The sequence below is a fragment of the Schistocerca americana genome, chromosome 1, assembly GCF_021461395.2.
Source record: "Schistocerca americana isolate TAMUIC-IGC-003095 chromosome 1, iqSchAmer2.1, whole genome shotgun sequence".
Taxonomy (NCBI): domain Eukaryota; kingdom Metazoa; phylum Arthropoda; class Insecta; order Orthoptera; family Acrididae; genus Schistocerca; species Schistocerca americana.
The window spans coordinates 1,063,380,669-1,063,405,740 of record NC_060119.1 but is presented as its reverse complement, the minus strand read 5'-3'; positions in this window follow the sequence as shown (position 1 = coordinate 1,063,405,740).

Genomic DNA, 25,072 nt, shown 5'->3' with positions numbered 1-25,072 from the left:
GTATGTGATAGAAAGTAATACGTTGATCAACACTTCTTCGAACATACATTCACGAAATTTCAATAGTAAAGCACTCTGTGACGCAAAACACCCCTCTTGCAGTGTCTGCCACTGAAGTTTGTTGAGCCTCAGCGCTCTCACGCCAACTAAACGTCCCTATGACAAAAAGCACAGCTCTTCGTTGCATTTTCGCTATCTCTTCTCATTGTTCTACCTTGCGATGAGCATTGCACAAAAATCAGTCAAAAAAGTTCTTTCGTGCCTGAGAAACATGCCCTTAGGATTATTCTTATGAATCCCAGTCCAGGGTCACCTTCTGCTAACATTTTGTTTGAGTGGTCATTCCTCTTAATATCGCTCTGGTTGGCTGCTCCTAGATATTTCAGCGGTTTGTCATCGATAGTGTAACTGAACAGTGGCGGATTTCTTTTCATAAGTGTGCACATTGTCTTCCATTTATTCACGTTCACAGGGTCAACTGCTTGTCCCTGCACAGTTAACCATTCTCTTCAGGCGCTTGTGCAAAACGGTACAGTTTTCTCGTGTTGCTGCCTTCTTGTTGAGAACCGTGTCATCTGCGAATAGCCTTAGGGAGTTTCCAACATTTACAACTAGATCACTTATACGAGGATTGGTCAACAAAGACTGACACATATTTTTTCCCGTCTCTACCATGAATATTTGAAAATAGCAGGTCTTTACGTGTAATGTCGATAGGCGGCAGCACCATAATATCGGTAGGTGGGATGTAATACTCTTATTATGCAGACGCTCTCTGCATTTCGCCTACAAAACTATGGAAGTGACACGAGAGGAGCAGTACAGCGCAATGAAATTCTGTATTTGTTTAAACTATACGGCCACTAAAGCTTACAAAAACCTACAGCAAGCATACGGTGAAGATGCACTACTTCGTTCAACAATATTTAGATGGTTCAAGGGCTTCAAAGAAGGCCGACATGTCCGTGTTACGCAAGCTGAGCCAGGTTTTTCGGTTTCTGCTGTGACGGAAGTCAGCATCAACACACCTGCTGTGGTCATCCGTGAGGATCGGCGGGATAACATTACGTAACATCAGCGGAGTGCTGAGAATTTAACTAAACGGAAAGATTCGAGACATTCGATTTGAGAACTCTGAAGCAGTGTTTCAGGAAAGTGAGGCACTTCTCAAGCACCGGACAAAGAATGGCTTGCACCATATGTTCAGGAACTGGCAGATACGCTATAAAAGTTGCATTCAATTAGGAGGGGAGTACTTTGAAAACCATCATGTAAAGATTTAAATGGAGTAATAAATGTCTGTGAAAAGAATCAGTCTCCGTCTTTGTTGATCAGCCCTTGCGTATACTGTAAACAGTAGCGATTTCATCATACTTACTTGCGATACTCCTGAAATTACATTTACGTTTGTCAGTTTTGTTCCGTTAAGAGTGACATGTTAATATTTCTCTGCAAGGACGTCTTGAATGTAATGGCAAATATGTTAAGCTACTATCCCTTTCACTAAACGGCAGTGCGGGACGGGGTCAGATGCCTTCCCGGAGTCTAGGAACATGACATCGACCCGAGACCTGACGTCTTCAGCGCTGTGGATCTCAAGGAGGAACAGAGCGAGGTGTGTTTCGCAAGATGTCTGCGGAATGCATGTTGGTTTTTATGGAGGAGATTTCCGTTATCGAAAAACGTTATAATATTTGAGCGTAAAACATGTCCCATAATCCGAAAATCCCCTACATGAACCATGGACCTTGCCGTTGGTGGGGAGGCTTGCGTGCCTCAGCGATACAGATAGCCGTACCGTAGGTACAACCACAACGGAGGGGTATCTGTTGAGAGGCCAGATAAACACGTGATCCCTGAAGAGGGGCAGCAGCCTTTTCAGTAGTTGCAGGGGCAACAGTCTGGATGATTGACTGATCTGGCCTTGTAACACTAACCCAAACAGCCTTGCTGTGCTGGTACTGCGAACGGTTGAAAGCAAGGGGAAACTACAGCCGTAATTTTTCCCGAGGACATGCAGCTTTACTGTATGGTTAATGATGATGGCGTCCTCTTCTGTAAAATATTCCGGAGGTAAAATAGTCCCCCATTCGGATCTCCGGGCGGGGACTACTCAAGAGGAAGTCATTATCAGGAGGAAGAAAACTGGCGTTCTACGGATCGGAGCGTGGAATGTCAGATCCCTTAATCGGGCAGGTAGGTTAGAAAATTTAAAAAGGGAAATGGATAGGTTAAAGTTAGACATAGTGGGAATTAGTGAAGTTCGGTGGCAGGAGGAACAAGACTTTTGGTCAGGGGAATACAGGGTTATAAATACATAGTCAAATAGGGGTTTTGCAGAAGTAGGTTTAATAATGAATAAAAAAATAGGAATGCGGGTAAGCTACTATAAACAGCATAGTGAACGCATTATTGTTGCCAAGATAGACACGAAGCCCACGTCTACTACAGTAGTACAAGTTTATATGCCAACTAGCTCTGCAGATGACGAAGAAATTGAAGAAATGTATGACGAAATAAAAGAAATTATTCAGATAGTGCAGGGAGACGAAAATTTAATAGTCATGGGTGACTGGAATTCGGTAGTAGGAAAAGGGAGAGAAAAAAACGTAGTAGGTGAATATGGATTGGTGCTAAGAAATGAAAGAGGAAGCTGCCTGGTAGAATTTTGCACAGAGCACAACTTAATCACAGCTAACACTTGGTTCAAGAATCATAAAAGAAGATTGTATACATGGAAGAAGCCTGGAGATACTGACAGATTTCAGATAGATTATATAATAGCAACACAGAGATATAGGATCCAGGTTTTAAATTGTAAGACATTTCCAGGGGCAGATGTGGACTCTGACCACAATCTATTGGTTATGAACTGTAGATTAAAACTGAAGAAACTGCAAAAACGTGGGAATTTAAAGAGATGGAACCTGACTAAACCAGAGGTTGTACAGAGTTTCAGGGAGAGCATAAGGGAACAAATGGCAGGAATGGGGTAAAGAAATACAGTAGAAGAACAATAAGTAGCTTTGAGGGATGAAGTAGTGAAGGCAGTAGAGGATCAAGTAGATATAAAGACGAGGGCTAGTAGAAATCCTTGGGTAACAGAAGAAATATTAAATTTAATTGATGAAGGGAGAAAACATAAAAACGCAGTAAATGATGCAGGCAAAATGGAATACAAACGTCTCAAAAATGAGATCAACAGGAAGTGCTAAATGGCTAAGCAGGCATGGCTAGAGGATAAATGTAAGGATGTGGAGGCTCATCTCACTAGGGGTACGATAGATACTGCCTACAGGAAAATTAAAGAGACCTTTGGAGAAAAGAGAACCACTTGTATGAATATCAAGAGCTCAGTTCTAAGCAAAGAAGGGAAAGCAGAAAGGTGGAAGGAGTATATAGAGGATCTATACAAGGGGGGTGTACTTGAGGACAATATTATGGAAATGGAAGAGGATGTAGATGAAGATGAAATGGGAGATATGATATTGCGTGAAGAGTTTGACAGAGCACTGAAAGACCTGAGTCGAAACAAGGCCCCCAGAGTACACAACATTCCATTAGAACTACTGATGGCCTTGGGAGAGCCAGTCCTGACAAAACTCTACCATCTGCTGAGCAAGATGTATGAGAGAGGGGAAATACCCTCAGACTTCAAGAATAACATAATAATTCCAATCTCAAAGAAAGCAGGTGTTGACAGATGTGAAAATTACCGAACTATCAGTTTAATAAGTCACGGCTGCAAAATACTAACGCGAATTCTTTACAGACGAATGGAAAAACTAGTAGAAGCCAACCTAGGGGAAGATCAGTTTGGATTCCGTAGAAATATTGGAACACGTGAGGCAATACTGACCCTACGACTTATCTTAGAAGCTAGATTAAGGAAAGGGAAACCTACGTTTCTAGCATTTGTAGACTTAGAGAAAGCTTCTGACAATGTTGACTGGAATACTCTCTTTCAAATTCTGAATGTGGCAGGGGTAAAATATAGGGAGCGAAAGGCTATTCACAATTTGTATAGAAAGCAAATGGCAGTTATAAGAGTCGAGGGGCATGAAAGGGAAGCAGTGGTTGAGAAGGGAGTGAGACAGGGTTGTAGCCTCTCCCCGATGTTATTCAATCTGTATATTGAGCAAGCAGTGAAGGAAACAAAAGAAAAATTCGGAGTAGGTATTAAAATGCATGGAGAAGAAATAAAAACTTTGAGGTTCGCCGATGACATTGTAATTCTGTCAGAGACAGCAAAGGACTTGGAAGAGCAGTTGAACGGAATGGACAGTGTCTTGAAAGGAGGATATAAGATGAACATCAACAGAAGCAAAACTAGGACAATGGAATGTAGTCGAATTAAATCGGGTGATGCTGAGGGTATTAGAGTAGGAAATGAGACACTTAAAGTGGTAAAGGAGTTTTGCTATTTGGGGAGCAAAATAACTGATGATGGTCGAAGTAGAGAGGATATAAAATGTAGACTGGCAATGGAAAGGAAAGCGTTTCTGAAGAAGAGAAATTTGTTAACATCGAGTATAGATTTAAGTGTCAGGAAGTCGTTTCTGAAAGTATTTTTCTGGAGTGAGCCATGTATGGAAGTAAAACATGGACGATAAATAGTTTAGACAAGAAGAGAGAAGAAGGTTTCGAAATGTGGTGCTACAGAAGAATGCTGAAGATTAGATGGGTAGACCACATAATTAATGAGGAGGTGTTGAATAGGATTGGGGAAAACAGAAGTTTGTGGCACAACGTGACTAGAAGAAGGGATCGTTTGGTAGGACATGTTCTGAGGCATCAAGGGATCACCAATTTAGTATTGGAGGGCAGCGTGGAGGGTAAAAATCGTAGAGGAAGACCAAGAGATGAATACACCAATCAGATTCAGAAGGATGTAGGTTGCAGTAGGTACTGGGAGATGAAGAAGCTTGCAAAGGATAGAGTAGCATGGCGAGCTGCACCAAACCAGCCTCAGGACTGAAGACCACAACAACAACAATCCGAAAACAGATTAATGTCAGCGATATGGACCTGTAATTATGTGCATGTATCCTAAGAACCTTTCTTGGTTCCAACGACTTACGATAATCTGCTGCTTGTAGAAGAAAAAGTTCTTCCGTATAATCTCTGTAGAATCTTACAGATATCTCATCTGCCCTGATACCTTTCCACTATTAAGCGATTGTAGTTGCTTTCCTGTTCCGCTGTCATTGATCTAAATATCTGCCATTTCGATGTTCGTACGATGATTGAAAGGAGGTGCCATATTACCATCTTCCATGGTGAAATAATCTCAGGAGATGGAATTCAATATTTCTGCATTCTGTTATCTTCCGTTTTGGTGTTAATATGGTTCTTGAATGACTAAGTAGATGATTTCGATTTGCTCATTGTTTTTACGTAAGGTCAAGGCCTCTTCGGGTTTTTATTCAGACTCGATGAGAAAATTTTACATTCGAAGTCATTGATCACTTGTCTCATTGCTATCTTTATGCTTATTTTGGCCTTGTTTAGCTGTTGTCTGTTAGTTCTTTTTTCTCCTGCATCTGTGACGAAACTCTCCTCGTTTACGTAGCAGCTTTCTAATATGTGGTCTTTCCCATTCGTTGAGACCTTGCTCGGATCATGGTTTGTCTAAGCTATACTGAACGATGCTGTTGGATTTTTTTTTTCCATTTCTGTCTTACATCTACGTACTTGCTACTGACTATATGGTATGGATTTCTCAGATACTCAGCAATTTGTATCTTGTCACTCCTGTTAAGCTAACATATTTTCCTACCTTTCTTAACATTCCTTGTAATATTGGTCACCGTGTGACTAGGGCCTCCCGTGGGGTAGACAGTTCACCAGGTGCAATTCTTTCGATTTGACGCCACTTCGGCGACTTGCGCGTCGATGGGGATGAAATGATGATGATCAGGACAACACAACACCCAGTCCGTGAGCGGAGAAAATCTCCATCCCAGCCGGGAATCGAACCCGGGCCCTTAGGATTGGCATCCTGTCGCGCTGACCACTCAGCTACCAGGGGCGGATCTTATAGTACTAGTAGTTATAGATGACATCTCTTTCTTACGATCAGTGATATCCTCCACTACGTTAACTGATTCGAGAAGTTCAGGTCTGTTATTTCTAAGAAGATCTATGAGGTTACTTTCACGAGTTGGTTCTCTATTTGCTCGAAGTAATTTTCGGACAAGACATTCAGAGTAATCTTACACGAGTCCCTGTCTCTGGCATCAGTTTCATACCTACCAAGTTTAAGTCACTCCCTTTTGCAGAAGAATGATTAGGAAGGTATTCACGAAATTCTTCAAGTTCTGTCTGAAGCGGTGTGCCACTACAGTTCCTGAGGCTGGCCGTCTACAACCATTTCTGACCCACTTTTGTTTCTTAACTTCACTCAGATTATTTCACATTTGGAATCTTACCAGACGTTATCGAATTTATACCGCAATAAATACGCCACCATCTTTGAGGTCAAAACTATCGTTACGACAAATATTCCAGTCTGAATGTAGGATTTCGTTGTGTCCACTTCCTGTTCCAACCAACTTTCTGTTCTTGACACTATCTGGGCATTAATAATTTTAAAAAGCGATTCCGATTCTGTGACTATACCATGTACGTGGCTGATGTTTTTTCGATTTCGGTAGCAATTCATCTCGTATCCCAAGATTGGAGCCGTGGTTCCTATGACACAAAAAAAAAAAAAAAAAAAAAAAAAAAAAAAAAAAAAAAAAAAACCAGCAACAACACATGAGCAAGCCACTCGTAATCCGCTAACCTAGTAGCCGATTGCTGTCTGTAGTGCACGCCTGATCTATTAAGGGCGCCCTAAAATTTTCCTCGTTACAGCGGTGATCAAGAAATTCTCATCCAATAACAACGCATAATCGTCTGAACCACTGGTTTAGACCTCCACTCTGCTCCAAACCAGAGGACTGCGATCAATTCCCGATCCACTACAAATAGTGAAGCTTAGCCTGCATCCCGCGTGTGATGCTAGCTGACATTCTTTCCCGATATGTCCGCTGTTTTCCTGTGGGGCACCATATTTCAAATAATATTGAAGCTCCCAATGACTAGCTTACCCGCCTTCTGCACAAGTCCGGACTCGGCAGAAAATTCGGCCCTGGTGCAACAGGAGAGGGGACACGTGATGGCTCAGAAATGTTTCCAACACCGTTATCACCTCGTGCATGTTGTTAAGGCTGGAGGAGTCAGCCGTGTGTAGTATTTCTACCTTCACCTTCCTCCCAGAAAGTCCACCACTCACGCTCGACACGCAGATCGGATGTTGCTTATCAGGAGACAACAGCGCAACGGTTTGGTAAAAGATTTTGTTCAGTTTCTTTTCAACTGTTGCTAGCAATAATGATTATAAACGGGAGGTAATCGATCAGATACTTAGTAACAAAAGAGCAAATAAAAATTTTTCAACACTGGTTGGCAACAAACTTAAGAGGGATATAGAGGGAAATGGCAAGTTCGATACCATTTTTAGTTAGTATATTCTACAAGAAAATACCGTTGTAAAATTACCTTCTCTACTAACAATAGTTTGTAGAGAAATGTAGTATATAAATTAAAAGCTGAACAAGATCCTTTCACAAATTCAGGAGTCTATAAAATCGTCTGTAAAAATTAGCCTACGTATTACTTAAGGCATACTGGTAGCGTTATTAAAGCCAGATATAAGGAGCACCTGTTGAGAAAGGGGAAAATGTTTATAATTCTTCTCCGGCTGAACATTTACTTATTTCAGAGCATTCTCCGAGGGAATTAGAAGGAACCGTAATTTTAAGTAAGGAAATAAAAGGCTGGAAATTGGATTTATTTGAAGAACTTTCAATTTATAAACGTCTTGTTAAGAGAGACGCAACATTTTGGACGATCAGTTGCAACTCGCAACCAAGCACTTCGTTGATGGCTTTAAACAGCTACTCATGCTCACATAATACGTGTTTTACGAACTCCGCCAACATCGATGTATGTGCCGTTTTCTTTAAAATAATTCCTCTTACTGCCCAAAAATGCCGGCCCCTGTGGCCAAGCGGTTCTAGCCGCTCTAGTCCGGAACCGCGCTGCTGCTGCGGTCGCAGGTTCTAATCCTGCCTCGGGAGTGGATGTGTGTGATATCGTTAGGTTTAAGTAGTTCTGAGTCTAGGGGACTGATGACTTCATATGTTAAGTCCCATAGTGCTTAGAGCCATTTGAGCCATTTGTTCAAAAATGTTCAAATGTTTGTGAATTCCTAAAGGACCAAACTGCTCAGGTAATCGGTCCTAGACTTACACACTACGTGAACTATCTTATGCTACGAACAACACACACACCCATACACGAGGCAGGACTCGAACCTCCGGCGGGAGAGACCGCGCAACCCGTGACACTGCGCCTCAAACCGCGTGGCCACTTAGCACGGCTTCTTACTGTTGAGTTAGTTACATTTTATATCTCTGCTATACAAGTGTTTTACAGATAACTTTTAATGTAATGTATACCTCTAAAATTATTGCAGTTATTATTCTCCTTCTACAAGAGGTTGTCATTTTGCTTTAATGTAAAATAACGCTACTCAACACTGGCAAACCGGCCGGTGTGACCGAGCGGTTCTATGCCCTTCAGTCCGGAACCGTGCTGCTGCTACGGTCGCCGGTTCGAATCCTACCTCGGGCATGGATGTGTATGATGTCCTTAGGTTAGTTAGGTTTAATTAGTTCTAAGTTCTAGGCGACTGATGACCTCAGAAGTTAAGTCGCATAGTGCTCAGAGCCAATTGAACCATTTTCTTATGTAACACTGGATTCCAAATCCAGAAACAATGATCACAGACATTATGCCAGTCGCCTGGTGGAAGTAATGAGGGAAGGTAAGGCATGCTGCGTATAGTAAACTGTCTGGACAGGGTTACTCGGTGAAAGAGGTAAACGTACAAAGTTCGTACTAGGCCTGTGTTCAGTGCGATAACTGATATGCAGTCATAATTATTACAAGCAGTGACAAAACCTTAAGTACAGAACTGGTATTAAAGAGTAAAAATTGGCCAGATAAGACTAGAACCCATACTGTGAGGATTCCGTACAAACAGTTCATCCATCCTGGGAATTGAATTGTCAGACCTTGCTTCCTGTCAAATTTCATAATTTTATGTCAATGGGAAGTACCCTATAGTTTGTGACGAGTGACTTTTCGAGTATCGAAATACGTGAGATCGAAGGCCCTATGTTTTGATTGCTTTGACTTAAAAGCTTCGATTTATTACACCACCAAGAAACGCCAAAAAACTTTTCTCATGTGATATAATCACAAATTAACAGTTCTCGGATATTTCCCTTTAGTTGTGCCTTGAAACGTTACTTCTTGCCAAATTTCATGTTTCTTTGTCAACGAGAAGTACCCTACAGAGTTTGAGTGGTGAGTTTTCGACTACGAAAATTTGTGACATAAACGGCCGTGCCTGAATTAACTTAGAAACTTCAATATTTTACACCGCTAAGGGACCGCATGCCTTAGTAAGTGACATAAATTTCAACTTGATGCGGCTGCCTGTTCCAGAGGAAAAAAATGTTTTAACAGTCGGACAGACAGACGGACAACAAAGTGACCCTGTAATGGTTCCGCTTTTACCACCTGAGGTCTGGACCCTAAAAGCCATTATATAATCAATCAAAACAATTAAAAAATGTCCAATAACAAGGGAACAGGTGACATTGCTTACACAAAACTACATCTTCATGTGACAGGTATGACTAAAGTCAATAATTCCGCAGTATAAATAATTATTTAATAATATCAGGAACAGTAATTATGATCTCATGGATCGATCATACATCGTGAATAACGTAGATACAGAAGATGTTGTGTCACTGAGCACGTAAACGAGCTAAAGCAACAGAATTGGTTGTTTCTTTTCAGATTCTACATTTTGTTGATAGAGGACCAGCAAACTTTTAACATTTCATGAATCTTTTATTAACAAATCTGTCGCATTACACATGTTTGGTGACAAGTTTCGAACCAGCTCGTTCATTGTCAAACCGAATCTACTGAGGTTGCAATGAAAGTGACTAATGCCAGTGCTGCCTCAGGAAGTCAGTTGAGAATGAATCAACTGGTTCCAAACTAATCGCCAAACATATGTACTGTGACAGGTTTGATGATGATGTCTTCATGAAACTGGTGGTTTTAGTCAAATTTTGTTAAATAAAATTACAAGCGAGCTATGTTTAACTTGCTACAAGTATTGACAGTGGAAGAGAACATATCTTAGTCGATAAACAAAGACGTATTGCAATTAGGCTAACGAAACCATGCGACTTATTATACAATCAACCTAGCTATCTTAGAATTTCATTCATAGCAGCCGGGGTAAGTGAGCGTACCACAAGAAGACAGCCATTTCGTATGAGCAAAGAAAGTGATTGTTTGAAAATTTTGCATGTTAACAGCAAGTCATCGCAGAATGACCACAGCACATGCCAAAATTGTGAAGAGCAACTTTAATATTTTTATGTCCATAGCAGTTTGTACAGTAGTCCTTTCGTTGTGCGATTCGCCAATTTTGACCTTAAGCCATTTTCCAATTACCAGTACTATTCTTTAGATCTCAGACTGCAATGCAGATGTATTATTCCACATATTAATGAACAAATATAATTTTTTTTTTCCATTGTGTCCCACAACGTACAGCATATGGCTCTGAGCACTATGGGACTTAACATCTGAGATCATCAGTCCCCTAGCACTTAGAACTACTTAAACCTAACTAATCTAAGGACATTACACACATCCATGCCCGAGGCAGGATTCGAACCTGCGACCGTAGCAGTCGCGCGGTTCCGGACTGAAGTGCCTGGAACCGCTCGGCCACCGCGCCCGGCGTACAGCATATGCTGGAAAATCACAGAGTCGAAATTGGCTAATCGAACAACAAACTAAGGATGACTAACAAGCCTAGTACGAAAAATAATTTACATGTTCTTTTATTGCGGCTGTAGCCTGTAGATGAAGTTCACACCTCGAAACTCATTGCTCCATTAAACAATTGAATAAATCAACAAGTTTAGTGGCTGCTATCAGCCTCTGAAAAACATATCCGTCTAGTAACCCCTCTTATAGTTCATTGTTACTGATACAGTGATAGATCAGCAAGCGAGACAGATAAATAATGGATGTTTATAGTAGTTTAATAGAAAGTCCCTATCCTGGGACTTCTTTGCTTGTTTACACAAGGTCGACGAATATGGTAGCTTTATTTCTTTTAACCCGAACCTTTTGACACTTTCTATTGTTTTTCCCTTCTGCCGACTCAAACACAATCGATTGACCTCTTTTTCTTTTATTCATTTTCACAAATGTTCTGCTACTAACTCCAACACCGGTTTTACACGCAACTGTGATTTTTCCCACGATGTACCCATTTCATTCGAGTCTTTTCTTCTGACACCTCAATAACTTTTAATCTTCCGAGGACTCCCTCATTTGATTTCTATTCATTGATATGATTCCCCAAACTAATCTCAGCATCTTAACATCAGCAAAATCTACCATCTAGCACTGGTTTTTAATATTTACTGTGTACAGCATTGCTGGCCTTGTTATTGTCTTAAATCTTATACGTCAGTAGACTATCGTTTTATTTTGATATAACCGCTTTACTTCATAATTTAGTGATTTGTTAATTTTCTCCATTGGGATTTATCGAGCAACAGTCCGCCCCGGTAGCTGAGTGGTCAGCGTGACAGACTGTCAATCCTAAGGGCCCGGGTTCGATTCCCGGCTGGGTCGGAAATATTCTCCGCTCAGGGACTGGGTGTTGTGTTGTCCTAATCATCATCATTTCATCCCCATCGCCGCGCAGATCGCCGAAGTGGCGTCAAATCGAAAGACCTGCACCAGGCGAACGGTCTACCCGACGGGAGGCCCTAGCCACACGACATTTCCATTTATCGAGCAACATAGCAGCAAAAAATTGTAATGCGTACACCTCAAATCGTTATAGGTACAAAAAGCCGGCAAAAGCCGGAAATAAGTTCAGCCGAAGCTTTTGCAAAAGACCTACCCGTATTCAGAAAGAACATATGAAGTACAGTTGCTGGTGGAGTGTTTATTGATGTAGAAGTAGTTTGCCTCGTAGTGATATCGAAGAGGATGGTTCCTGTGAGTTAGTATGGGTGGAGGCTCTTCTTGACAACGGGAAAAAATTACCGAACCCCACCGCCTCCCCCCTCCTTGCTACCGATTCTCACGGCTACATGGATTAGTGACCACAAAGTTGTTGTAGCGAGACTGACGACCGTAACGTCCAAACTTACCAAGTATAAAAGCAAAATACATCTATTTAAAAAGCAGATAAAAATTCTCTTGACCCTTTGCTAAGATACAGTCTCCACTTCTTCCAGTCTGCGTATCTAAGCATAGACCAGATTTGGTTTAAATTGAAGGAAATAGTATCGACGGCTGCTCGGAGACAGAAACCAAATAAATTAATAAACTATGTTACTGATATTCCATGAAACCCAAAACAGGTCAGAACAGTGTTACAGAAGCAACGAAAACACTGTGCCAATTTTAAACGAACGTAAAATCCTCAAGATTGGCTAATCTTTACAGAAGATATGTAGCGCGAATTTCAAAGTGAGATACTTTTAATAACTTCCACAACGAAACTCAGTCTCGTAATCTGGCAGAAAATCCAAAGACGTTCTACTCGTATATAAAGTACACTAGTGGCAAGACGCAGTCAGTACCTTGAATGTCCAATTATTATATTATTGATGACAGCGTCAATAAAGCAGTGCTACAAAATACAATATTCCAGAATTTTTTCACAAAAGAGAACAACGTAAATAATCCAGAATTCGAACTAAGAACAATTGCTAATGTGAGTAATTTAGAAATAGGTATCCTCCGTGTAACAAAGCAGCTTCAGTCACTTAATAAAGGCAAGCCCTCCGATCCTAACTACATGCCAGTCAGTTTCCTCTCAGTCTACACTGTACTGGTACAGTAGATCCTTCTTTAGCAGTCATATATAACTAATCGCTCGTTGAAAGATCTTTACCGTAAGGTGGGAAAGATGCACGAGTCACACCAATACCCGAGAAAGGATTAGGAGTAATTCTCTGAACTACAGATCCATATCGCTAACGTCGATTTGCAGTTGGATTTTGGAACGTGTACTGTGTTTGAACATTTTGAATTATCTCGGAGATAACGGTTTATTGACAAACAGCCAACACGGATTCATAAAATATCGTTCTTGTGAAACACATCTATCTCTCTATTTTCTCATAAGATTTCCAGAACGCTTTTGGCACCGTTTCTCACAAGTGTATTCTTATCAAATTGTGTGTCTGAGGACTATCATCTCAGTTGTGCGACTGGATTCGTGATTTCCCATCGAAAAGGTCATAGTTCGTAGTAACTGACTGGAAGCCATCGAGCAAAACGGAAGTAATTTCTGGTGTTCCCCAAGGAAGTCTTACAGGATTTCTGCTGTTCCTGATCTACATAAATGATTTCGGAGACAATTTGAGTAGCGTTCTTCGATTGTCTGCAGATAAAGCTGTCGTTTACCTTCTTATTAAGTCATCAGATGATCAAAACGAATGGCAAAACTATTTAGACAAGGAGCGGATGTGTTGCGAAAAGTGACAATTGACTCTAAATAATGAAAAGTGTGAAGTTATCCTCTCGAGTACCAAACGGAATCTGATAAATTTCGGTTACACGATCAATACACAAATCTTAAGGCTGCAAATTCAACTGAAGACTTATCGTTACAGTTACGAATAACTTAAGCTGTAATGATCGCAAAGAAGATGTTCTGGGTAAAGCAAACCCTAGACTACGAATTACTGGTGGAACACTGAGAAAATGCAACACGTCTGTTAAAGAGACTGCCTACACTATGCTTGTACGTCCTCGTCTCCTCCTCTGGAGTACTACTGTGCGGTGCGCGATCCGCATCAGAGAGAACATTGGACGGAGGAAATCGAAAAAGTTCAAGAAGGGCAGTTCACCTGGTTTTGTACTGTTACGGAATGGGGAAAGAGCGCCACGGATATGATACATGAATTATGGTGGCGGTCAAACAAGCAAAGGCATTTTTCTTTGAGGTAGGATCTTCTCATGAAATTTCAACCACCAACTTCCTGCTAAGAGTGTGGAAACGTTCTCCGGTGCTCACCCTTAACGTTTCCGTAATCTGTTTAAATTGTGTTTCAAATATACCTTGAAAATGTGTTTATATTTCAGTTTCTTATTATGATGCTAATTAAATATTTATACTATTATTTCAGTGAAACTGTCTATATGTGGCATAACATTGCTACAATTGATAGAACAGGCAATACAATCTAGCAATGCTATGCAAATTAAAAGCCACATACGATCGATAACTTACGAACACATTAAAAGTCACCCAAATGCTGCTTGATAATTATTAGTGAACATAAATATGCTTTTAGCTGTCAGTTTGCTTTTCAACGTGCTAGGTCAAATATAATGTTCACTCTATGTAATGAAAGTCGTCCTCCGTTAGACGTAGTACAGGCCAGGGCCTAATTCCTCAATAAGTTAAAATGATTCGCAAATTCGTCATTAAACTTGCCTCATTACAAATAAGTTCCCCACTCATCCAGTTATAATTGGTGGAGACTTCAATCTACGCTCTATCTGTTGGCGAAAATACATGTTCAAAAACGATGGTAGATAGAAAACAACTTCCGAAATTGTACTAGATGCTTTCTCTGAGAATTACTTTGAACAATTTGTTCATGAGCCCACACGAATTGTAAATGGTTGCGAAAATACACTTGACCTCTTAGCCACAAATAATCCAGATCTAATAGAGAGTTTCATGACGGATACAGGGATTAGTGAACACAAGTTCCTTGTAGTAAGGCTCAAAACCATATCAACCAAAACCACTAAAATCAACTTAAAATATATCTATTTAAAACAGCAGATAAATATTCGCTTGATGCCCTCCTAAGAGAGAGTCTACATTCCCTCTAAGCTAATTATGTAAGTGTAGATAGATTCATATTGCATAAGTTAATAAGAGACGGGACTGATCCACCATGGTATACAAAATACGTCAGAACACTGTTGCAGAAGCAACGAAAAAAGCATACCAAATTCAGAAGAACGCAAAATCCACAAGACTGGCTAGGTTTCACGGAAGGTCGAAATTCAGTGCGGACGTCAATACGACTTGCTTTTAACAGTTTCCACGATGAAACATTGTCTCAAAATATGGTAGAAAACCCAAAGAGATTCTGGTCGTATGTAAAGTGCTCCAGTAGCAAAAAGCAGTCAACACTGTCACTGCGCGATAGCTATTGAAATGTTACCGATGATGGTGCCACTAAAACGGAGTTACAGAATACAGTTTTCCGTAATTCCTTCGCGAAAGAAGACGAAGTAAATATTCCAGAATTCGGAACCAGAACAGCTGGTAGCATGAGTGACATAAAAGTAGATATCTTAGGTGTTGTGAAAGAACTCAAATCACGTAAGAAAGGCAAGTCTTCCGGTTCAGATGGTATACCAATCAGGTTCCTTTCAGAGTATGCAGTCACAATAGCGCCTTTCTTAGCGATCATATACAACCGCTCACTTGACGAAATGTCTGTTCCTAAAGACTGGAAAGTACCACAAGTCACACCAATGTTCAAGAAAGGAAATAGGAGTAAACCATTGAATTACAGACCCATATTACTGACCTCAATTTGCAGTAGTATTCTGGAGCATATACTGTACTCGAACATTATGAATCACCTTGAAGAAAATGACTTATTGATACATAACCAATACAGAATCAGAAAATATCGTTCATATGCAACACAGCTAGCTCTTTATTCCCATGAAGTTATGAGTGCCGTCGACAAGGGATCTCAGATCGATTCCATATTCCAAGATTTCTAGAAGGCTTTTGATACCGTTCCTCACAAGCGGCGATTAGTCAAATTGCGTGCATATGGAGTATCGTCTCAGTTGTGTGACTGGATTCGTGATTTCCTCTGAGAGAGGTCGCAGTTCGTAGTGATAGACGGTAAATCATCGAGTAGAACAGAAATGATATCTGGCGTTCCGAAAGGTAGTGTCATAGGACCTGTGCTGTTCCTGATTTATGTAAATGACCTTGGTGATAATCTGAGCAGCCCCCTTAGATTGTTTGCAGATGACGCTGTAATTTACCGTCTAGTAAAATCATCAGACGATCAATTCCAATTACAAAATGATCTAGATGATCTACAGAGAATTTCTGTATGGTGTGAAAAGTGGCAATTGGCACTAAACAAAGACAAGTGCGAGGTCAGCCACATGGGTGCTAAAAGAAATGAGAATAATTGTGTGTATACGAGAAACCGTTCAAATCTAAAGGCTGTCAGTTCGACTAAATATCTAAGAATTACAATTACGAGCAACTTAAACTGAAAAGACCACATAGATAGTATCGTGGGGAAGGCGAAACAAAGACTGTACTTCTTCGGCAGAACACTTAGTAGATGCGACAAACACACAAAAGAGACAGCCTACATTACACTTATTCGTCCTCTGCTGGAATATTGCTGCGCGGTATGGGATCCTTACCAGTTACCATTGACGGAGGACATCGAAAAAATGCAAGTAATGGCAGCTCGTTTCATGTTATCGTTCGATAGGGGTGAGAGTGTCACTGATACGATACGCGAGTTGGGGTGGCAGTCACTGAAGCAAAGGCGGTTTTCTTTGCGGCGAGATCGATTTACGAAATTTCAATCACCAATTTTCTCTTCCAAATGCGTAAATATATTGTTGACCCCCACCTACGTAGGGATAAATGATCATCATAATAAAATAAGAGAAATCAGAGAAGATGTTCCTTTTTTGCGCCCGCATCTCGTGGTCGTGCGGTAGCGTTCTCGCTTCCCACGCCCGGGTTCCCGGGTTCGATTCCCGGCGGGGTCAGGGATTTTCTCTGCCTCGTGATGGCTGGGTGTTGTGTGCTGTCCTTAGGTTAGTTAGGTTTAAGTAGTTCTAAGTTCTCGGGGACTGATGACCATAGATGTTAAGTCCCATAGTGCTCAGAGCCATTTGAGCCATTTTTTGTTCCTTTTTCCCACGCGCCATTCGAGAGTGGAATGGTAGAGAAGTAGTAAGAAAATGGTTCCATGAATCCTCTGCCAGGCACTTAAGTGTAAATTGCAGAGTAACGATGAAGATGTAGATGTAGATGGGTCAGGTCTGCAGCTTTGAGAGCAGAATAATTATTAATTTATCAACTCTGTTAGTAACGCGCCTGCAAAACAGTAATAGAAACTTTAAATATGCCGCGTAATGGTGGCGGACTGCAGCGTTCCAGTCATTCTAGTTTCACTCCGCTGCATACAAGGCTACAATTCTGAAAACTGGGATTGTTTTACGTACGCTTAACACTTCTACAAGTAAAACTCAGCTCATTATATACTTGAAATCAAGTCAGTAAATTACATTACATTAGAGACCTAGATAACGAGTACACGTAATAACGCTTTGGAAGAAAACCAGAGAGGGAACAAGAGCGAGGGACCAAGAAGCTTTACATATATAAATCGCCTGAAGACTGCAGATGAACACTTATCAGTGCAATGATGTTGTCTAGTTTCCAAACACAATATTATTGTCTTTGTACTGTAACCGTTAATTTTTTAACTGCCCGCATAAAACGCTATTCATTACGCGTTACAGTTTTTTATTGTGATGTAGGTTGATAAAGCCAATGGGAGTAAATTACCTAAGCGCTAAATTATGAAGTAAAGTGGTTATTTTAAAATAAAACAAGAGACTAAGCAGGGAAACGACTTCCTTGAAAAAATTCATGACCCCTGTCGACTAGTAACTACAAAAGACGATTGAAAAGTACCTAATCCTTTGACGTTTACGCTTCTTTCGCCCATTATTCCAACTATACGTTCAGTTTATTCACGTCGAGAGGAAACTGCTAGTTATTGCACCAAGCGTTGGTCCCATGTAGGATTTCCTCCCTTTTGAAGATATATCACTTTACATGTTCTTACTCGTTGGGTTTACCCTTTTGACGGTCATTTGATAGATACCGTCTACGTAACGTAAACAGGGATTCTTGCGTGAACGACATGCACATTACTAGTGATATACGGGTATCTTTAAAGACAGGAAAACCTGCAGAGAACCAGCGCTTGGTGTAGTTACTTACAGTTGGCCCTCAACATAAATACACGCGCACACACACAAACACATACACACACACGTAATGCGTAATGTTGTACCTTCGTAAATACTGTACTGTTTCACCATTAAATTTCAGTTCACAAACGGTACAGTGTTGAGATGTGTCTCACTGAACTGAGGCATTCTATGTTGTTTACTTACGATATGCCTAAAGGTTCCAATTTTTCTAGAACATCGGGAAGTAAAGTGGATGTATGCGTTTGTTTATATGCTTCACCTGAAGCTATTGGATGTTCATGATAGTAACTTTACATCTACTACGCAATCTACAGCTGGTCATCAGCAAACAGCAACATGTTATTTTGTTTCTCTATTTGTTAAACATTTCCGACCGAGAATCACTATGCGTTATGTTGTACTATATTACAGAGAGAACGAGTGACATACACTTACCCCTGTAACTGACAACCCTACCAGCTGACATCACCCACCAGTTGATACCCGCTACACTATGGGAAAAGACTTGACTGGCTAAGTCTCAAGTTCTGGTGCCATCTTCAAAACTACGTAAAACAAACACATACAAATGCATAAACACACACGAACACGCACTAATTTGAGAAACATGTTACGGGTGCAGTTGACTGCGGTATCTGGAGCTCTCTGCGTAAACGTGCCGTCGACTTTCTAGGGCTCCTTACGAATGATCCCTCACAAGCTCCACCTCTGCTGGCGGTCCCGGTCATCCGTTTCTCTTCTTTCCTTTTATTCTTCACACCGCATGAGCAGCCTGTTTCATTGAATATGTTGTACCAGTCATGGATTGTTTTGCCTGGTGGACTTTTTACCAGATATACAGAACGAAATCGTCGCTGAAAGACTCACATTTAGTGAATTCTAGTACGCAGAACGCCTACATTACTCCATTACACGACGTATTCCAACACAACACTCCTGCTCCCTGGTGGTAGAGTAGCTAACAGTGAGTAAAACGGACAGGGACAGCAGATAGATGGTGCTCCATGGGAATCGTGTATCGAGCCTATATAGTCCGCGCAGTTGCGATTAACGCTGTGTCTCGGATGGCACAATGGTTAACACACCTGCGAAGAAAGTAGCAGTTCCCAGATTCTAATGCTGGTCCGGTACAGGTTTTCGCTCGTCGTCGCTGATACCGCGTAATGTCCCGCTGCAGCTGAAAACCGTAATCCCCTTCAATTCATTTGGAGACTTGCTCTATCCGCTTATACGTCTTATTTTTCTGTATGTCTTATATTTGGTGCATATTCGTTTTATGAAGCCGCGGAGATACTTATGAATAATCATGAACAAAACTACTAATTTTAAAGTACAATCTGAAAAAATAAGATCGAAGTCCCTTGGTAAATTCGTTTTTGTCCATTAGTGTTTTGTTAATTGTTACTGCTGAAAATACTTTTAACAATTTTATGTCATTCTAATACAAGTCTTCGTGTTCTGCAAGAACATCAGATTTGTGCCACGGCAATCAATTTTTGCTTGCAGTACAGCAATCAGTAACTTTTATTTCACATAATAAAATATATTATTCTTGAAGGCAGTGAGAAACTAAAACAGGTCAACGTCCTTTGGACTGTGCAATGTTCTCCGTTCATATTTTATTTATTATTATTGCTGTCATACATTAACAGCTGTATCAAATTCTGATGAAGTTCATCATGGACTACCACAAAGAACGTTTTTTAGGAATAAAGAAGTCTTTAATTTCTGTCTATATAACTGCTAATTCTAAGGTACAATGAGCAATGTAGACTGTCAGAAGAAGGAAACCAGAAGATGACGAATAAAACATACTGCCCATCTTCTAATTTGTATATTTCCCAGAGATGCGCCGAGTTTAGTATTTACACTAACTGCTCGTTATATGTTCCCAGATCGATGCAGTCCACATATCGTCCTGCATTTTCTTTCGTGTCATTTCTTTATCTTTATCTCTATACAGCGAAGATCGGTATTATTATCTCGATGTATAAACGAAAGACACCGAAATTGATATGCAATGTGGATATCATTTAACTTGTACCAGGATACGAATGTAGGCTGCCTTAAAATATTACCTGCACGCATTAACCGCATATCCGCATTTTTTAATGCTGGTGTAAAAACTGCTACCTGTACCAAACAGTCGCCAACCGCTGGCACAGTGGAAGGTTTCACACAGTCTCTCGTTGTCTGGAATCGATGGGTCGGAACCTCTGGGCCTGAATTAGTGCGAACTTCTGAAGACGCCTACATTTACCTGTGCTCTCACATCAGAGCAGCAGGGCCACTATTTCTGGATGCCCCGTGTAATTGACACCAATTTAATGAAAGACCTTTCTTAATTCACTATTTTTCTTTAATCTTAATGAAATTCTATTTGTGCTGTTCCTCGCAGGTGTACTCGCTTTCGGTTGGCACATTGAGGGATACAATATTCCCGGCATCAATTAGCGGCATCGTATGATATTGTCAGCAGTATTACCATTCAGGAAAGGACTTCGTAAGTAAATTATGCGATAGTTGCTGTCTAAACAATTATCTTCGACGTTATAATTAGTTCTTATGGTCGCGGACAGTACAGCAATACAACTGCTTGTAACGGTGGTGGCTTTCCATCAACGTGTGCTAATTTTAGTACGTAAAATATGAGAATAAAAATTTAGCTTAGGAAGGCACACAGTTTGTAAAATTTGTCTTATTAATCGAACCTTTGAACTATTCTAAATAGCTATAGCAGCCTATAGAGACTAGGAACTCTTCCGAACAATAGGACACTGCTGGACGTTTTACCCGAATGCACTAAAGCAGAGTTTACCAAGGAATGCTAATGATACGGCTATCTACTTGCACTTACGCACATAATTTATCTAGACTGAAGTGTTTCATTACTCGTTGCGTTGAGTTTCGGTCGTAGATACAATATCTCGCTTCAACAACTGCTCTGTACATTATAGGGACCAGTGACAGACTCACTTATCACTGTGATGTGCAGTACAATTGTCAAGAAGGCACGTTGCATCTCGCTTCACATTTTGTTTTTACCTGATAATGGCTATAGCCGAAACGCATTACATACACCCTGCAATCTACATAAAATCTGTTTGCAAATGACTGCCAATCTCTACAAGGATCTCGTAGCCTCAGCAATGCTATACTCGGAATTCGCAAGTCGGAATGCTTGTTGTACTACAGATATCCGTCACCAGATTTTGTGTTAATAAATGTGTTATAATCGTCTTCCTTCGTTCAGTGCCCTGCGATACTTCTCAAAGAAAACTGCAAATGATGCGCAGTATAAGGATATACACTATGTGATAAAAAGTATCCGGACACCCCCAAAAACATACGGTTTTCGTATTAGGTGCATTGTGCTGCCACGTACTGTCAGGTACTCAATATCAGCGACCTCAGTAGTCATTAGACATCGTGAGGGAGCAGAATGTGGCGCTCCGCTGAACTCAACGGATTTCGAACGTGATCAGGTGATGAGGTCTCACTTGTGTCACACGTCTGTACGCGAGATTTCCACACTGCTGAACATCCCTATGTCCACTGTTTCGCATGTGATAGTAAAATGGAAACGTGAAGGGACACGTACAGCACAAAAGCGTACAGACCTTGACTGAGAGAGACCGCCGACGGTTGAACAGGGTCGCAATGTGTAATAGGCAGACATCTATCCAGATCATCACACGGGAATTCCAAATTACATCAGGATCCACAGCAAGTACTATGACAGTTAGGCGGAAGGTGAGCAAACTTGGATTTCATGGTCGGGCGACTGCTCGTAAGCCACACATCAAGCCAGTAAATGCCAAACGACGCCTCGCTTGGTGTAAGGAGTGTAAACATTGGAGGATTGAGCAGTGGAAAAACGTTGTGTGGAGTAATGACTGATGGTACAAAATGTGGCGATCCGATGGCAGGGTGTGGGTATGGCGAATGCCCGGTGAACGTCATCTGCCAGCGTGTGTAGTGCCAACAGTAAAATTCGGAGGCGGCGGTGTTGTGGTGTGGTCGTGTTTTTCATGGGGGCTTGGGGGAGGGGGGGAGGGGCTTGCACCCTCCCTTGTTCTTTGACGTGGCACTATCATAGCAGAGGCCTATTTTGACGTTTTAAGTACCTTTTTGTTTCCCACTGTTGAGGAGCAATTTGGGGATAGCGATTGCATCTTTCAACACGATCGAGCACCTGATCATAATGCACGCCCTGTAGCGGAGTGGTTGCACGACGATAACATCCCTGTAATGGACTGTCTGGCACAGATTTCTGACTTGAATACTATAGAATACCTTTGGGATAGTTTAGAACGCTGACTTCGAGCCAGGCCTCAATGACCGACAGCGATACCTCTCCTTCACTCTGTGAACAATGGGCAGCCATTCCTCAAGAAACCTTCCAGCACCTGATTGAATGTATCCCTGAGAGAGTGGAAGCGGTAATCAAGGCTATGGGTGGGCCAACACCATACTGAATTCCAGGATTACCGATGGAGGGCGCCACGAACTTGTAAGTCATTTTCAGTCATGCGTCCAGATACTTTTGATCACATGGTGTATAAGTCACTTGATCGCCATCCGCGGTTAGGATTAGTGTGATTACACTAGAGTAGTTGGCAACATTACAGGGCTGAGTTTCAATCTGCTTTCCAGTAGTCGACGAGAATTTTGAAATGGACAAACACTCATCGTTCTGTATGGAAGTGATTCATAGACCTTGAAAATACAAGACAAAAAGAGAACTGAAAGTTTGGAGATGCGGTGCTACAGACGACGGATACGAAGTGAACAGCTTCTCAGATAAATAACTGGTTGCTTTTACTAACCCGCCGACTCAGACGATACAGTTTCTGAACAGTTGAAAGAAAACTTGAGTGTCATTTTACATTGGTATCCCACTCATACAACTATAGAAGGTACTGACTTCAACCTACCTTAGATGTGTTGGCGAAAATATGTGTTTATAGTCGACAGTAAGTATAAAAAGCCATCCGAAATACACTCCTGGAAATTGAAATAAGAACACCGTGAATTCATTGTCCCAGGAAGGGGAAACTTTATTGACACATTCCTGGGGTCAGATACATCACATGATCACACTGACAGAACCACAGGCACATAGACACAGGCAACAGAGCATGCACAATGTCGGCACTAGTACAGTGTATATCCACCTATCGCAGCAATGCAGGCTGCTATTCTCCCATGGAGACGATCGTAGAGATGCTGGATGTAGTCCTGTGGAACGGCTTGTCATGCCATTTCCACCTGGCGCCTAAGTTGGACCAGCGTTCGTGCTGGACGTGCAGACCGCGTGAGACGACGCTTCATCCAGTCCCAAACATGCTCAATGGGGGACAGATCCGGAGATCTTGCTGGCCAGGGTAGTTGACTTACACCTTCTACAACACGTTGGGTGGCACGGGATACATGCGGACGTGCATTGTCCTGTTGGAACAGCAAGTTCCCTTGCCGGTCTAGGAATGGTAGAACGATGGGTTCGATGACGGTTTGGATGTACCGTGCACTATTCAGTGTCCCCTCGACGATCACCAGTGGTGTACGGCCAGTGTAGGAGATCGCTCCCCACACCATGATGCCGGGTGTTGGCCCTGTGTGCCTCGGTCGTATGCAGTCCTCATTGTGGCGCTCACCTGCACGGCGCCAAACACGCATACGACCATCATTGGCACCAAGGCAGAAGCGACTCTCATCGCTGAAGACGACACGTCTCCATTCGTCCCTCCATTCACGCCTGTCGCGACACCACTGGAGGCGGGCTGCACGATGTTGGGGCGTGAGCGGAAGACGGCCTAACGGTGTGCGGGACCGTAGCCCAGCTTCATGGAGACGGTTGCGAATGGTCCTCGCCGATACCCCAGGAGCAACAGTGTCCCTAATTTGCTGGGAAGTGGCGGTGCGGTCCCCTACGGCACTGCGTAGGATCCTACGGTCTTGGCGTGCATCCGTGCGTCGCTGCGGTCCGGTCCCAGGTCGACGGGCACGTGCACCTTCCGCCGACCACTGGCGACAACATCGATGTACTGTGGAGACCTCATGCCCCACGTGTTGAGCAATTCGGCGGTACGTCCACCCGGCCTCCCGCATGCCCACTATACGCCCTCGCTCAAAGTCCGTCAACTGCACATACGGTTCACGTCCACGCTGTCGCGGCATGCTACCAGTGTTAAAGACTGCGATGGAGCTCCGTATGCCACGGCAAACTGGCTGACACTGACGGCGGCGGTGCACAAATGCTGCGCAGCTAGCGCCATTCGACGGCCAACACCGCGGTTCCTGATGTGTCCGCTGTGCCGTGCGTGTGATCATTGCTTGTACAGCCCTCTCGCAGTGTCCGGAGCAAGTATGGTGGGTCTGAGACACCGGTGTCAATGTGTTCTTTTTTCCATTTCCAGGAGTGTAGTACTGAATGCCTCAGAAAAATCTTTTGAACAATTAGCTCAGGAGCCCATTCGAAGTGTAAATGGTTGCGAAAACGTACTTGACCTCTTAGCAACAAAGATCGTGACGAACTAAGGAGGGAAAAGTGAGCACAAGGTTTTTGTAGCTAATCTGATTACCGTAATATCTAAGTCCACCAAACGTAAACAAAAATTAAATCTATTTAAAAAATGAAATAAAAATTTCCGTTTTGTCTTCCTGTATTCGTGATTTGCCGTCAGAAAGGCGAAATTTCGTAAGACCTGACGGAAAGCATCGATTAAAACAGAAGTAATATCTGAAGTTCCCCAAAGAAGTGTTACAGGCCGTCTGTTGTTCCTGATATACGGAAACTATTTAGAAGAGAAACTGAGCAGCCCGCTTAGATTGTTTGCAGATGATACTGTGATTTACCATCATGTAA